The following is a 16243-nucleotide window of genomic DNA, read 5'->3' as shown; positions in this document are numbered from 1 at the left end:
GAAAGGGATGAATGAAAACAAGAGGGTATAAGTGAAGGAGTTGGCGAATTTAATAATGATGGGAGAGAAAGAGGGAGGAGATGAGGACAAACTGCTGGGACAAGGAAGGAGGAAGGGAACGGGACAAGAAATGAGGATGCCAGAGAGAGAACAGAGGAAGGAGGTAACGAGCGAGTAAGAACGGTATCAGACAGAGAAAAAAAGGGCAGGGAGTAAAGAATGACAGGGTGGAAGGAGATGAGGGAATAGAATAGGGATGGAGTTATGGAAGAGAGAAGGAAAGAAAGTAGATCTTGGAGACCCATTAGCAGGGGTGCAGCTATTAGTGCAGCAGTTACAGTGACTTCGGGGTCAAGGGGGTGCGTGGTCCTCAGCGTTCCTGTTTTGTCTCTATTTTAATACCGACTTGGTATGGGCCTGCGTGCATCTGGGCACATGGCACCCAGGCTATGCAGCTGTGTATTCCACTGTCACCTTGAAGAGCAGAATAGGACGGTCGGGGAAATCTGCAAGGCAAGATTCTAAACTGGCATTGACAATCGCTTTTAGTTTGGCTTTGGCAAACTGGTGCAACTGTAATATTTTTCTTGTAAGCATACGCTTCAAAAATGTTAAAGAAGAAAAAAAAAGTAAAACATCTGCTGCCAAAATGTGGGAGCCGTAGGCCTGAAATAAAATATTTACATATTTACATTTAAAAAAACAATTGACCAATGCTTATCATAGGACTATAACATAATGGGTGCTTTCTAGAAGGAAGATGTATTTGTAACTGATATGGAAGCACTTTTAAGTTTTGACATCACTGAGATGATTCTTGAGAAAGGTTACTTTTGGTTTGATTTGCTGTTACCCATAAAAAATGTTTTTAAAGTCTATACAGAAGGGAACGGAAAAGCCATTTCAATTAAAAAATATTCTACCCACTCCCCCCAAACCCCCCCCCCCCCACCACCCCCCCCCCCCCTGTCCCGCCGCCCCAGTCCCATCTCTTAAATGCACTCCTTTTTGGGCAGATGTGCTCAAGTAATGTTGTATAACGACATCACTCAGGATGTAGGTGAGCCCGCAACTGAAGTGGCCCATTGCCCCAGGCTGTAAGCTGTGATAAATGGAACAAAATATTAATGACAGTTGCATAGTCCAGTGGATGATTACGGCTAATTCAACCCCCCCCCCCCTCCGCATGCCCCCCCCCCCCACCCGAGAATGTACATATTCATGACTTTTTTTATTTATGCTATTTTTCATTACTTGAAGCCAGCTGGATGGAAAGACATCTCTAGACGTAAAAAAAGGGAAGACAGCTCTAGGACACTCCCGCGCCGCACAGCCACCAGCTGCTGCGTGTGCCACCCCCTTCCTCTGTGCCTCGCTGCCCGTCATCCGCCTCGTAGCCACGCCCCCTCCTTCGAGCGGCGTGGTCCGGGATCGGCGCTCTTCTCCCCGTGCCCCTGGCGTTTTTCTGTGCTTGATTGTTTAATTTGCCCCTGGTGTTTTTACTGTATTTACTGTTTTATTTGTGCTGTTATCCATTTTCACTGCTGTTTCCCCCGCTGTTTGCCTGTCTCTCCCTGCCTGTCGCCGCCCTCTGTCTTCCCTCCCCGCTCCCCGCCACCACCGCTGAACCCGCCCCTTTTTTCCTTCTGTTCCCTCCCCGCTCCCGCCTCCCAGCTGCTCCGCCCACCCGCGCACTTGGCCATATATGGCGACCGTGCGACGCAGGTGAGTGTGTCCTAGCTCTAGGACACTCCCGCGCCGCACGGCCACCAGCTGCTGCGTGTGCCACCCCCTTCCTCTGTGCCTCGCTGCCCGTCAGCCGCCTCGTAGCCACGCCCCCTCCTTCGAGCAGCGTGGTCCGGGATCGGCGCTCTTCTCCCCGTGCCCCTGGCGTTTTTCTGTGCTTGATTGTTTAATTTGCCCCTGGTGTTTTTACTGTATTTACTGTTTTATTTGTGCTGTTATCCATTTTCACTGCTGTTTCCCCCGCTGTTTGCCTGTCTCTCCCTGCCTGTCGCCGCCCTCCATCATCCCTCCCCGCTCCCCGCCACCACCGCTGACCCCGCCCCTTTTTTCCTTCTGTTCCCTCCCCGCTCCCGCCTCCCAGCTGCTCCGCCCACCCGCGCACTTCGCCATATATGGCGACCGTGCGAACGCGCAGCGGTCACGCGCAGCGGGCGCGCCGATTGTGCGCCGAAGGCGCGCCAAAGGTAAGCCCGTTTACGCCCGTCCGCGCCTGGACCGCGCCCAGTGCCAGGACCCCTGGTCCTCGAGGACCCCGACCGACCCGCCTGACGTACACCGCCGCCACCCTCATCGCACTCAACACCGGCCGATTCCCAGGATGCTACCGAGCCACACCACGACGCACCCACGGACCCTTCAGCTGCAACACCTGCAAGTTCACCTGCATCCGGACCTGCCCGACACCAGGACCTGCACCTGCCAAGCCGAACACCAGCAGCAACCACCTGAAGTGCATCCTCCTCAACACCCGCTCTGTCCACAGACACGCCTTCGAACTCTGGAACCTCCTAGACGCCACAGCCCCTGACGTTGCTTTCATCACGGAGACCTGGATGAACGCCTCCTCAGCGCCCGACATCGCCATCGCCATCCCAGAAGGCTACAAGATCACCCGGAGGGACCGCAACGCCAACCAGGTGGGAGGAGGCATCGCCATCATCCACAAGAACACCATCCGCATCACGACCAGCACCGACAACACCCCACCCTCCACCGAACACCTGCACTTCCAGATCCACACCGACCCGAAGACCACCCTCAGAGGCACCCTGATCTACCGACCTCCGGGGCCACGCACTCCATTCAGCGAGGACATCGCCGACTTCATCAGCCCGCACGCCCTCCCCTCCGCTGACTACATCCTCCTGGGGGACTTCAACTTCCACCTGGAGAACAACAACGACCACAACACCAGCACCCTGCTCGACAACCTCGCCAACCTTGGACTCAAGCAGCTGGTGTCCACCCCCACCCACCTCGCCGGACACGCACTCGACGCCATCTTCTCATCCAGCAAAGACATCGCCTTCAGCCCAGCCACAGAACTCCACTGGACGGACCACAGATGCATCCACTTCACCTTCAGAAGAACGACGATCCACCACCACCAGCAACAGGTTGCTCGAAGAAGCTGGACCAAGATCACAGCAGACCAGCTCGCCGCTTCCCTGAGCCAGCACCCTCCGGCCAGCTCAACGAACCCCAGCCAGGCCGCCGACAACCTCACGAAGTGGATCAGCAACTGCGCGGACGAACTCGCCCCTCTGAGGATCCCGCCCAGCAGACCCGGCAACAAGAGAGCCCCATGGTTCACCGACGAGCTCAAGAGCTCCAAGAAGAACTGCCGAGCCCTCGAGAAAGCCTGGAGAAAGGAACCCACGCCGGACAACAGGACCACCCTGAAGCTCGCCACCCGGAAACACCACCAACTGATCCGCACCGCCAAGAAAACGGCTTTCAAGACCCGACTGGACGACAACGCACACAACTGCAAGGAACTCTTCAACATCGTGAAAGAGCTCTCCAACCCCAACGCTGGAAACAACGACATCACCCCATCGCAAGACCTCTGCAACTCCCTCGCCTCCTACTTCCACAACAAGATCGCGGACATACACAACAGCTTCAGCACTCAACCGACGCACACCACGACCGCACCAACGCCCCCCACCACCACCCTCTGCACCTGGACTCCGATCAGCACCGAAGACACCGTCCGCATGATGAACTCCATCCACTCCGGATCTCCGACCGACCCCTGCCCTCACCACGTCTTCAACAAAGCCGACGCTGTCATCGCACCCCACCTGCGGGACATCATCAACACCTCATTCGACACCGCCACCTTCCCCGAGAGCTGGAAGCACGCCGAACTCAGCGCTCTACTCAAGAAACCTACAGCTGACCCCACCGAACTCAAGAATTACCGCCCCATCTCTCTACTCCCGTTTCCAGCCAAAGTCATCGAAAAGACCGTCAACAAACAGCTGGCCGCCTTCCTCGAGACGAATGGATCCCTCGACCCATCGCAGTCCGGATTCCGTGCCAACCACAGCACCGAGACAGCCCTCATCCCCGCCACTGACGACATCCGAGCCCTGATGGACAACGGAGAAACAGCGGCCCTCATCCTCCTAGACCTCTCCGCGGCCTTCGACACCGTCTGCCACCGCACCCTAGTGCAGCGCCTCAGCAACGTCGGAATCCAGGAGACGGCACTAGAATGGATCGTCTCCTTCCTCGACGGAAGAACACAAAGAGTCCGCCTACCACCGTACAAGTCAGAGGCCACCGAAGTCATCTGCGGCATCCCTCAAGGATCCTCGCTGAGCCCTACTCTCTTCAACGTCTACATGAGCCCCCTCGCGGCCATCGCACGCCAACACAACCTCAACATAATCTCCTACGCCGACGACACCCAGCTGATCCTCTCCCTGACAAACGACCCCGCCGCCGCCAGAGCCAACCTGCACGAAGGGATGAAAGAGGTAGCCGAGTGGATGACGACGAGCCGCCTGAAGCTGAACTCAGATAAGACGGAGGTCCTCATCCTAGGCTCCTCGCCCTCCGCCTGGGACGACTCCTGGTGGCCCCCCGCCCTGGGCACCGCACCCAAACCGACGGACCACGCACGCAACCTGGGGTTCATCCTGGACTCCTCCCTCTCCATGACCAGGCAAGTCAACGCCGTCTCCTCGTTGTGCTTCAACAGCCTGCGCATGCTGCGGAAGATCTTCTGGTGGATCCCCACAGAGACCAGGAAGACCGTCACCCAGGCCCTCGTCACCAGCCGACTGGACTACGGCAACGCACTCTACGCCGGAACCACCGCCAAAATCCAGAAGAGACTCCAGCGCATCCAGAACGCCTCAGCCAGACTCATCCTCGACATCCCACGACACAGCCACATCTCCGGACACCTAAGAGACCTACACTGGCTCCCGGTCAACAAGAGAATCACCTTCCGCCTCCTTATCCACGCACACAAAGCTCTCCACGATCAAGGCCCGAGCTACCTCAACAGCCGCATCAACTTCCACGCTCTTAAACGCCACCTCCGATCTGCCAGCCACGCCCTCGCCGCCGTCCCACGCATCCGCAGAGCCACCACAGGAGGTAGGTCCTTCTCCTACCTGGCCGCCAAGACCTGGAACTCCCTCCCGGCCGACCTGCGCCTGACCCAAGACCACCTCTCCTTCAGGAAGAAGCTCAAGACCTGGCTGTTCGAGCAGTAGCGGCACCTCCCCCCCCCCCAAGCGCCTCGAGACCCTACGGGTAGGTAGTGCGCTCTATAAATGTCTTTGATTGATTGATTGATTAGTGTAAAGTAGCAAAAGACGGAGCCAGGGCTGTGGCAGTAAACAGGAATGTCAGTAGCTATATTATCAACATACAGATCTCGGGAATGATAAAGTAATACTGAAGGCTGCCCCGAGATAGTTACCATAATGGTGTACGGTTTAAGTCTCAAGATCTACAGCAGAGTCTTAGGAATGTAAATAAATATGCACAGGATGGCTGTGATGGGTATTCCTAAATCCTAAATGGTGTAAGGAAATACATTGTTTAGTCGAAGAGTTCTATTAGAACTGGAGGACAGGTTTTGTAAGTCGGGGATCTCAAGAGTAGCAAATTCGTTTACCTAGAGGGCTGAGTAGGCAGCAGAAAGGGTAGACTGGACAGGCTAAAAACCAGTAGGTAATTCTATTTTAAACCTAGTTTCCATAGGAAGAGCTTTTTGTGTTTTGCTAATAACTTTGGGGCCATTAGACGGATTTTCACAAAATTTTCAAAACTAGTTTGCCAGTCACTTCAGCTGCTTTCTGGAACGTTTCGGGGTGATCCGTGAAGCGGTGGCTGAGAAAAAGGGAGGGTCCAAAAACGTGTTTCCCCATGTAATTTCCCATAGAGATTTTAGACACTACTACAATCCGAACCACTCACAGAATGACACCACATTAAAGTAAAAAGATTTATGCATATCTTGAGCCACGGATCCGCGCTGCAGATCCATGCGTCAACAGCAATGCCATGATTGGCTGGCCACATCCTGAGAGTAAAGTTGTGACCGCAATTTTGCATTGGTACTTGGTTCTCAGGGGGGGAAATAACATTTAAAAGTGATAGAAGGGGATACGGTAGAGCTACCCTGACCCCATGAGACTGATGCAGGGGTATGTGAGGGAATCCTCCTTTTTTTATTTTTTGAGCGTCTGAGGATCTGCGGATCCACCACAGTTCGCAGGACGACTCTGTGTGCTCCATGGTGGGTCTGCGGATCCAGAAACCAATTAGAACAAGCATTTGCAATGCAATAGGTCTCGCATTTAATAGAGTTTGAGCTATTGGTATTGTAAATGTCAATGCCTGTTTATGTTTTTTTTTAAAACAGATAAGTCATTGTCATTTACAATGCCAATATCTTGAACTCTCGTAAAAGCGAGACCTATTGCATTGCAATTGCGTTAGGAGAGAGCGTGTCCTGGCTTTTCCTGCCGGCAAGAGCAGGCAAGACAAAGCTCTTTGATAAAATAGTGCTCAGAGGCTGTAATCTATTCTGAGGCCAACGCTCTTTAACTTATATGTAGCCCCCCTGGTTAAAGTTATCAAGGATCACGGCTTCGACACACTGTTGTATGCCATGATACGCAACTGTTAATTACTCTTGGACCTGACGTTGCCGATGCTAGACAGATATTTGGACAATACTTGCTGGATATAAACAATTGGATGTCAACCAACAGCCTATAGCTAAATGCAAACAAAACAGAAATTATTCTTTTTAGCAATGCCCAGATGCTGTGGACAAACGACCGGTGGCCTTCTACCTTGGGTACCTGTCCCCTTCCGAAGAACACAGCCCGTAACCTTGGCTTAATAATTGACAATCAACTTTCCATGCATGACCATGTCATTCATGTAGCGCGTACCTGCTACGGGCTAATGCATGCCCTCCGCAAAATCCTTAAATGGATCCCACTGCCCTCCAGTACACCACTGATCCAGGGCTTAATCATCAGCCGTCTGGATTATGGGAACGCCCTATTTGCATCCATAAATGAAGAACATTTAAATAAGCTCCAGGTTCTACAGAATACAGCATCTAGACTGGTTTTAAACCTACCCGCTCGTTCCCCTTCCGTTCCGAGCCTGAGGACACTCCACTGGCTGCCAGTCAAGAAGTGAATTAACTTTAAAATCTGCTGTCTTGTTCATAAAACTCTCAATGCACAGGGACCCCCTTACCTGGCTAACAAACCGAAAATGTATCAGCCAATAAGAACTCTTCGCTCTGCTGATAAATACCTATTAACATTCCCGAAGGTTCGCACAGTCAAGTATGGCAGTAGATCTTTTTCGAAACTAGCTCCCACTCTCCGGAACTCCCTGACACTTCACCTTCGTATTGAGATTGACCACAAGAAGTTTCGTAGGTCCCTCAAGACTTGGCTATTCTAAATCTTTTTCTCTTCAGTTATCTTTCTTGTCTGTTTCCTGGGTCTCGGAAAAGCGCTATGAGACCCTTGGGTGATATTTGCGCTCCACAAGAACCAGTACATAGACATAGACATAATTAAAGCCTACAGAGCAACAACACACCTAAAAGGAGGTATCTTCATACAAGGTTACAGAATGGGAAAAGGTGGTACTAAGGAGGGACTACTAAACCTATTGACTAATGAGAAGCCACAGTTTACAGTGGACAATGACACAAGCCAATGAAAAAACTGGGAGGAGAGTGGGTGGAGCTTCGCATCCATACCTTAATACAGCATGCATTGCAGAGCAGCGCATGCGCTGCCCAGGCTCGACCTAAAAATATATACCCACTAACAGACCCCCACACCTACTTGCACACTCACTTCCATACCCACTTACACACACACTTCCACTCACAGACCAACACAGCCACTCATCCAGCCACCCACTCATGCACCCACTTACACAACCACTCACAGCCATACAACCACTCACTCACACACCCCCTCACTAACCCACAAAATTAGTCACACACCCACTCACGCATCCAATCACCCACTCGCATACCCATACAACCACTCACATCGATACAGCCACTCACACATCCACTCAGACCCACAAAACCACTTACACACCCACTCACAGAACCACACAACCACTCACACACTGTCACCCTCATACACCTACAAAACCACAGCTCACAGACTCACACAGCCACTAACACTCACCCACTTATTTACACATTCACTTGCACACCCATACATCACTCAAACACACACACACACACACTAAATCACCCACACAGCCACTCACACGCCCACACACATACCTATTCACACAACCACTCACAAACCCATGCAGTCACTACTCACCCACACAACCACACAAACCCACATAGCCTCTCACACACCCACATAGCCACTCACAAACCCACACAGTCCCTCACAAACCCACACAGTCCCTCACACAACCACTCACATCCACAGTTATATAAATTGCAATAGCATATGTTTGTATTATAGGTGTTGTCGTTTTAGTATTGAATCTGTGCAATATAACTGGCATACCACTTATTTGTCCAGGGATTCGCAATTGATCTGCGGATCCAAAAAATGAGAGATAAAGAAATATTTGGTGCACCGCATTATAGAAAGACTACATACGTTACTTTACCTTAATTTTTAGTTTTAAAATACATAATAAGAATGAATTTGTGAATAAAATGTATGTCTAAACTTGTGAAAATCTATATTATGAAATTGAACTTATGGGTCAAATTGTAGTACTATTTATATCTAAAAAAGAAAACCTGTCAAATTCACAGAAAAACAAAGGTTACAGGGACGTTATAGTTAGGTTCAGATTTTACACACATAAAACCATAGAAATTCAGCGGTTTTACTTACTTGGGCTAACTATAACTTACACCCCCTCAATGAACTGCCTATGACCTAGACATATTGAATCTCTCATGACCTGGTCAGTGACGTCACTGATGACATATCAAATTACATCATTGATGACATCCAGCAAAGTAACCTTCAATATCCTTCATAAAATACCATTTTTTTTTTAGAAAGAAACAAGTGAGATACTAAAAACAGAGAGACCATTATAACCTTATTAACTACTACACTCACTTATCACCCAGGAGAGAGATCTCAGTAGATAGTCCTGTCTCTTCTAAACCACTATTCTAAACACTAATGACCAAAGTAAGATGTCTAACCGTACAGGCTAGCCTATTGCAAACCACAACAACACCATTCGCCAACCTGGAAAGAGGTTTTAGTGCAGACCTCAGTTTTACACTAATCATTACAGCACACACCCAGTAGAGAGATCTTAGCAAACAGGCCAGTGTGTCACAAACTACCAGGAAAATTATTCTTCAACCTGGAGAAAGGCGGCAGTAGAGAGTTCAGCTGGTCGCAAACTACTCCTACACTGAGCCGTCACCCTAAAGAGAGGTCTTAGCGAACAGATTAATTTAATGCAAACTAGTACCACACTTATTCATCACAAAGGAGAGACATCTAAGGAAAGTGGTCATTAGCCGCAAAACTATACTCAGCTGTCACTGTGGAGTGAAGTCTCAATTACAGCTTAGACTGTCACTAAGCAATACCATACACCTACAGCATGAGGGGAAGTATCATAAATGGTACACACACTATGAAAATTTGATTATAGTTCAGATATTATATGTTAGAAATACTAACACTCAGTAGTACAGAAAGAATAGTAATTTAACTTATACAGTAGCTCAGTATATATCTTTCAGTGGCACAAATATCTACAAATAACTCACACTCACTGGATGGTGTCATCAGTGATGTCATTTGAGATGTCATCACTGGTCTCATCAATTATGTCACTGACAATTTTGTTATGAGTGATGTAATATGTGAGGTCATAAGCAGTGCATTGCAGGAGGTGTAAGTTATAGTTAGCTGAGGTAACTATACCTGCTGAATGTATATGGTTATGTGTGTGTAAAATCTGAACTTAACTATAATATTCCAGTAACTTTTGATTTTTTTCAGTGAATTTTCAAGGTTTTTAAAAATTCTATTTTGTAACTGTAACACCCCTGTAACCTCTCGTTTTTTCCATGAATATTTCACTGAAAATAACAAAGGTTACAAAATAGAATTTAAAAAAATCCTTGAAAATTGACTGGGGGAAAAAATATATACATATGTTTGTATACATTCCGACAGAACTCCCAACGCGCCACTTCCAACCCTCAGATCGGCGAAGCGCACAAACAGGAGACGGACCACGGAATGGATGACAAGTATTTAATCCAGTTTTACGAAGTTTCAAGCAGGAAATGCATAACGCGTTTCGGGCTGCAAGCCCTTGTTCACATGTTTGTGTATATATATATATATATACGTGTGTGTATATATGTATATGTGTGTGTATATATGTATATGTGTGTGTGTGTATATATATATATATATATATATATATGTATATGTGTGTGTGTGTGTGTTTTTTTTAATATATATATATATATATATATATATATATATATATATAATCACACCACCCTCTTCACAACAAAGAGCAGAGGCCACGCAGGGGATTTGAAGGAAGCTCGTTTATTTGGAATACGGCATGATTCATTTCGGCCTCACCTTGAGTGTTCAGGCGACTTCTGTCACCTGTGTTAAAATCAGTCCTGCATAGCTCCCATTGGCGGGAACTCGCTCCTCCCTCAACCAATCGCCGCTCACCAAAGGTCGTCCATTGGGACTCCCAGTCCCAGGATTCAACTGCCAGGTAGATGCTGCGTGGGGAAATGTAGATTTCTGCCTGTGTGGGATGGCGAAGTGCAGGACTGTCAGCAGCCAATATCCTGCTGAGATGGAATCCCAATATATATATAAATCTATTTAAATAAAAATGTAAATGTTCGTTTGTTCAAAATTGCAAATCTCCGGACGTTTTTCACCGATTGCTTTGAAATTTTGACACAATGTTGGATTCGAATAAGGGGGTGTTTTTTGTATACACAACGTTGGATTCCAATACGCGCGTGTCGAATACGTGCGTGTTTTTAATCGAAAGCCCGAACAGTCCCATAAAAATGTCAATTTTCCTTTGTTCAAAATCTTAAATCTCCGAAAGTTCTTCACCAATTGATTTCAAATTTTGACACAACGTTGGATTCGATTAAGTGTGTGTTTATATATACACAACGTGGGATTAGAATACGAGCAAGTCCAATACGTACATGTTTTCAATCAAAAGGCCGAACAGACCCTATCGATTTGATTGTTGCGCATCAACTACAAGGGTCGCATAGAGACAATAGTCTACATATATTAGGATGAACAGTTAGTGTCAGGATGGCAGACCGGGAAGTGGGTGGAGGGAGCGGGGAGGAGTTGGTTCACTTTGCAACATTAGTGCGTGTTAATATATACAAAACATCATTGTGAAACACAACAGCATTGTGAAATTAAACATTTTAGAAACGTGCGCTTACTCTTTTCTTTCTCTTCCATTTACCCAGACTGAGCCAAAGCAATGCGTGGCATGGTACAGCTTATATATAAGAAAGGTTATGATATATATATATATATATATATATATATATATATATATATATATATATATTATACTTTCTTGTCCAATGCCTAAAGGAATCTCATGTGTGCCTGGTAATACATTCAAATATTATTTAAATTTTAAATTCTTCTTCGCGGACAACAATTTGCTATTGTGCTTGCTTGGTACTCCGGGTTTGCACACCTATCATTCTTTTGATGTAACCTTTATGCACAGATACTCATTTCATTGATGGAATATAGAGATGCCTCTTTAAGGGTAATTATTCAAACTAGAGCAAAGTCAGAAACGTTGTCAAGTAAACTGCTTTTCTAAATTATACCAATATAAACATTACTGTAGACACAAAAGTACAGATTCAGAGTATGCCAGAAAGAATACTTCGAAAACCCATTTCCTGTAACCACTGTTAGTTGAGATTCAGAAACTTGTCAATGGTTCTGAACCAAGAGTCACCTTCCGACTATGCACTTATTTATCAGCCAATGGGAATCTGACATTCCGACTGTTGTAATTGTAATTAGTCAAATTTATATAGCGCAGCTTATCACCCGTGAGGGTATACAGGCGCTGTCAAAAGGAGATTAAGTGATTTGCGCAGAATCACAGGATGTTGAACTGAGACTTGAACACGGATCCCCAACTCCAAATTCAGCAGCTCTGGGTGTTGCGCCACACCCTCTGTTCATAGTGCAATATCAAAGCAAGAGCCTTTGGACACCTGAAACCTAGTGAAACCAATCAGAGACCTGTTTCCCGTTTATAGATTTCACCCTGTGGAACTAGATGACTTCTTTGTTGAAAATAGCTTCAGTGTCCTTGGTTAGCTGCAAATCCACATTGCCTCATTTAACTGTATCCAATTAAGCATCATGTCCATATCCTTGCACATGGTCGGACCACCATTTAATTAAATGTATCATCAACAGCATGCCCATGGCTAAAACCCCCACCCCTGAAGGGATAATAACCAGGAATTGGAATAAAATTGATCAACCCTCACTTTTCAACACACTGGCCAAAACTGCTCCACCCAACATTCCGTCTATCAATCATAGCGATGGACATCTAACAGCATGGCTATTAGCAGCTAGCAATAAATATGCGCCCTTCAGGCAAATTTCCTCTGCTCACCGTCATGATGGCTATAAATGGTTCTCCACTGATCTAAAAGCCCAAAAAGCAGCTTTCCGACAACATGAAAGAAAGTGGAGACACAACTATTCACCTGAGGATAAAATAACTTATGTAGACGCTATGAAAGCATATAAAAAAGTCGGTAAAATACCGTCACTCCGCATTTTTTACTCCGCATACTTTCACTCCTCATACCATTATAACGCAGGTACCTTTACTCCGCATTTTTTTATAACGCATGCCTTTATATATTATATGCTTTTATCTCGCATGCTTTTACGACGAAAATCATTGTAAAAGCATGATTGGTAAAAGTATATGTTTTAAGGTAAGTTGTAAGGTAAGTATATGGTTTTTTTTTGGGTTCAGGGGTATTTTAAGGGTGGGTTTGGGTTATGGGGTGCAGCGGTATTTAAGGGTTAAGGGGTACAGGAGTATTGTTAGGGTTCAGGGGCATTTTTTACTCCGCATACTTTCACTCCTCATACCATTATAACGCAGGTACCTTTACTCCGCATTTTTTTTATAACGCATGCCTTTATATATTATATGCTTTTATCTCGCATGCTTTTACGACGAAAATCATTGTAAAAGCATGATTGGTAAAAGTATATGTTTTAAGGTAAGTTGTAAGGTAAGTATATGGTTTTTTTTGGGGTTCAGGGGTATTTTATGGGTGGGTTTGGGTTATGGGGTGCAGGGGTATTTAAGGGTTAGGGGTACAGGGGTATTTTTAGGGTTCAGGGGTAGGTTTGCGTTTTGGGGTACAGGGGTATTTTTAGGGTTCAGGGGTTGTTTTGGGTTTTGGGGTACAGGGGTATTTTTAGGGTTTAGGGCTGGGTTTGGGTTATGGGGTACAGGGGTATTTTTAGGGTTCAAGGGTTGTTTTGGGTTTTGGGGTACAGGGGTATTTTTAGGGTTATGGGGTTGTTTTGGGTTTTGGGGTACAGGGGTATTTTTAGGGTTCAGGGGTTGTTTTGGGTTTTGGGGTACAGGGGTATTTTTAGGGTTCAGGGGTTTTGTGTTTTGGGGTACAGGGGTATTTTTAGGGTTGAGGTTGTTTTGGGTTTTGGGGTACAGGGGTATTTTTAGGGTTCAGGGGTTGTTTTGTGTTTTGGGGTACAGGGGTATTTTTAGGGTTCAGGGGTTGTTTTGGGGTACAGGGGTATTTTTAGGGTTCAGGGGTTGTTTGGGGTTTTGGGGTACAGGGGTATTTTTAGGGTTCAGGGGTTGTTTGGGGTTTTGGGGTACAGGGGTATTTTTAGGGTTTAGGGGTTGTTTTGGGTTTTGGGGTACAGGGGTATTTTTAGGGTTCAGGGGTGGTTTTGGGGTACAGGGGTATTTTTAGGGTCAGGATGGGTTAGTGTTTAAGGGTGCTGGGGTATTTAAAGGGACTAGGGTGGAATTAGTTTTATGGGTGTTTATATATGTATGTATATATATATATATATATGTGTGTATTATTAATATAGTTCTAAATATAATGTAATTTTAAAGAAATAATGCTGCATTTTATTTAAAAATATATATATATATATATGTATATATATGTATATATATATATATATATATATATATGTATATTAATATTTATATATATATTTTTAAAAATAAAGTACTTTTACAAAGTATATGACTTCACCACACATGCATTTGCGTTGTAATTGCATGCGGAGTGAAGTCATATGCGTTGTAAAAATTTGCGGAATTATGGCTTGAGGAGTAGTGGTTTTTGCAGACTTAAAAATGCGGAGTGATGGTATGCGGGATTTTTTTTTGCGGAATGGAAAGATATATTCAAAAAAGTCATTATGACCACTATAGCTTCCTACTCTAAAATCTTGACTCCAAGGAATAAGTCCAAAGAAATGTTTTTAATTGTCCATAAACTCTCTAATCCTAACAGAGTTACAATTAAAACTACTCCTTCTCAAACCCTTTGTAACTCCTTGAACTTCTTCACTCACAAGATTGCAAAAATCAAGTCTAGCATTCCGGGGTGTTCGAACCCTGAGGCTAGCCCTACCACATATAAAAACCCCAGTATTTTCACACATTTCCCTAAAATAAATAATCAGACGTTCTTGGATCTCCTATCCAAGGTAAAATCAGGCTCTCCTAGGGACTGCTGCCCTCCCAGCATCTTAAAAGAAATATTAACCTCCCTCCCCAACCCAGCTTTATCTCTTCTGAATGAGTCAGTGGCCAAGGCCTTGTTCCCGATACCTTTAAGGAGGCAATTGTTGTCCCCCTCTTGAAAAAGGCAGTAGCAGATCCCCAAATTCTGACTAATTATCGTCCGATCTCCCTTCTCCCATCCTTGGCCCAGGTCTTGGAGACCTTAGTTACTAGATGTATTTCTGGATTCTTAGAAGAGTCTGAATATCTTGACCCCCGTCAGGCAGGATTTCACCCAGCGCATTCCACGGAGGCAGTAATATTGACAGTACTCAACACCCTCCGCAGGGACACCGATAATGGTTTCCAGCAGGCCTGTGTCCTGCTGGATCTCTCAGCGGCTTTTGACATGGTTGACCAAGGTATACGGATCGACCGTGTCAGACACAGGGATCCAGGGACCCGCCCTGGGCTGGCTCGGTTCTTTCTTGGGAAACCGCTCTGTCAGTTAGCATTGCTCAGTTCACCGCTTCCAGAATGAAGACCACATAGGAGTCCCGTAGGGTTCCTCACTCTCTCCCCTCCTGTTTAATCTCTACCTCTTTCCACTGATTCGGGCTCTGAAAGAGAGGAATATCTGTACTTTCGACTATGGTGATGATTTCCAACTTATATTCCCCATCAGCAACTCTCCCGACATGGTCCATGATTTTCAGTCTACTATGCTATTCATCAGCGGGTAGATGAATAACAACCAGCTAAAACTCAATCTGGACAAAACCGAGCTAGTTCTAACAGGAGGCATCAAAAACCCCTGGGGCCCTTACGTTTGGCCTAAGGAACTGGGCCAATCCCCCTACCCGTCTGTCCCGGCCAAGAGCCTCCGGGTAATAATAAACCATGATCTCACAAATTGGGTCAGTGTTATCTACATGCTTTTTCCAGTTGAGGGAAATAAGGAAGATTAGAAGATTTCTCACCCAGGGATCCCTGACCCAAAGGGTCCTTGTCATGGTTATGTCTCATGTTGACTACGCCAATTATACTGTATTTTGGCATCCCTCTACACTTAACCAAACGTTTACAACTGGTACAGAGCCAAGCAGCACAACTGATTTCTCAGCAACCCAGGCACCACCATATCACCTCTCTTTTTAAGAATCTTCACTGGCTTTCCATCAACGGCGCTGTGCCTTCAAGGTCTGCTGCCTTATTTTTCAATCCCTGAATGGAAGGAATCCTAAATTCATGGACAGCCTTATCCTGAGGCATGTACCTTCCCGCAACTTGCGTTCCGCCCACAAGCATCTCCTGTTCACCCCCTTCTTTAAACTGAAGCACCTGGGTGGAGCCAGGTTTGCTGTTCTAGCTCCAAGACTCTGGAATACTCTCCCGTTCA

General features: G+C 46.3%; 1 protein-coding gene across 1 annotated transcript in view; it reads left to right on the top strand.

The window, feature by feature from the left end:
* Positions 1-16243, top strand: part of VPS53 (VPS53 subunit of GARP complex) — a 947455-nt gene that overhangs the window by 734428 nt on the left and 196784 nt on the right. The window lies entirely within an intron of this gene.

This window comes from Lissotriton vulgaris, chromosome 2_1 (genome assembly GCF_964263255.1).
Source record: "Lissotriton vulgaris chromosome 2_1, aLisVul1.2, whole genome shotgun sequence".
Classification (NCBI taxonomy): Eukaryota; Metazoa; Chordata; class Amphibia; order Caudata; family Salamandridae; genus Lissotriton; species Lissotriton vulgaris.
The sequence above is the reverse complement of the archived record's forward strand: the minus strand, read 5'-3'. Positions and strand labels throughout refer to the sequence as shown.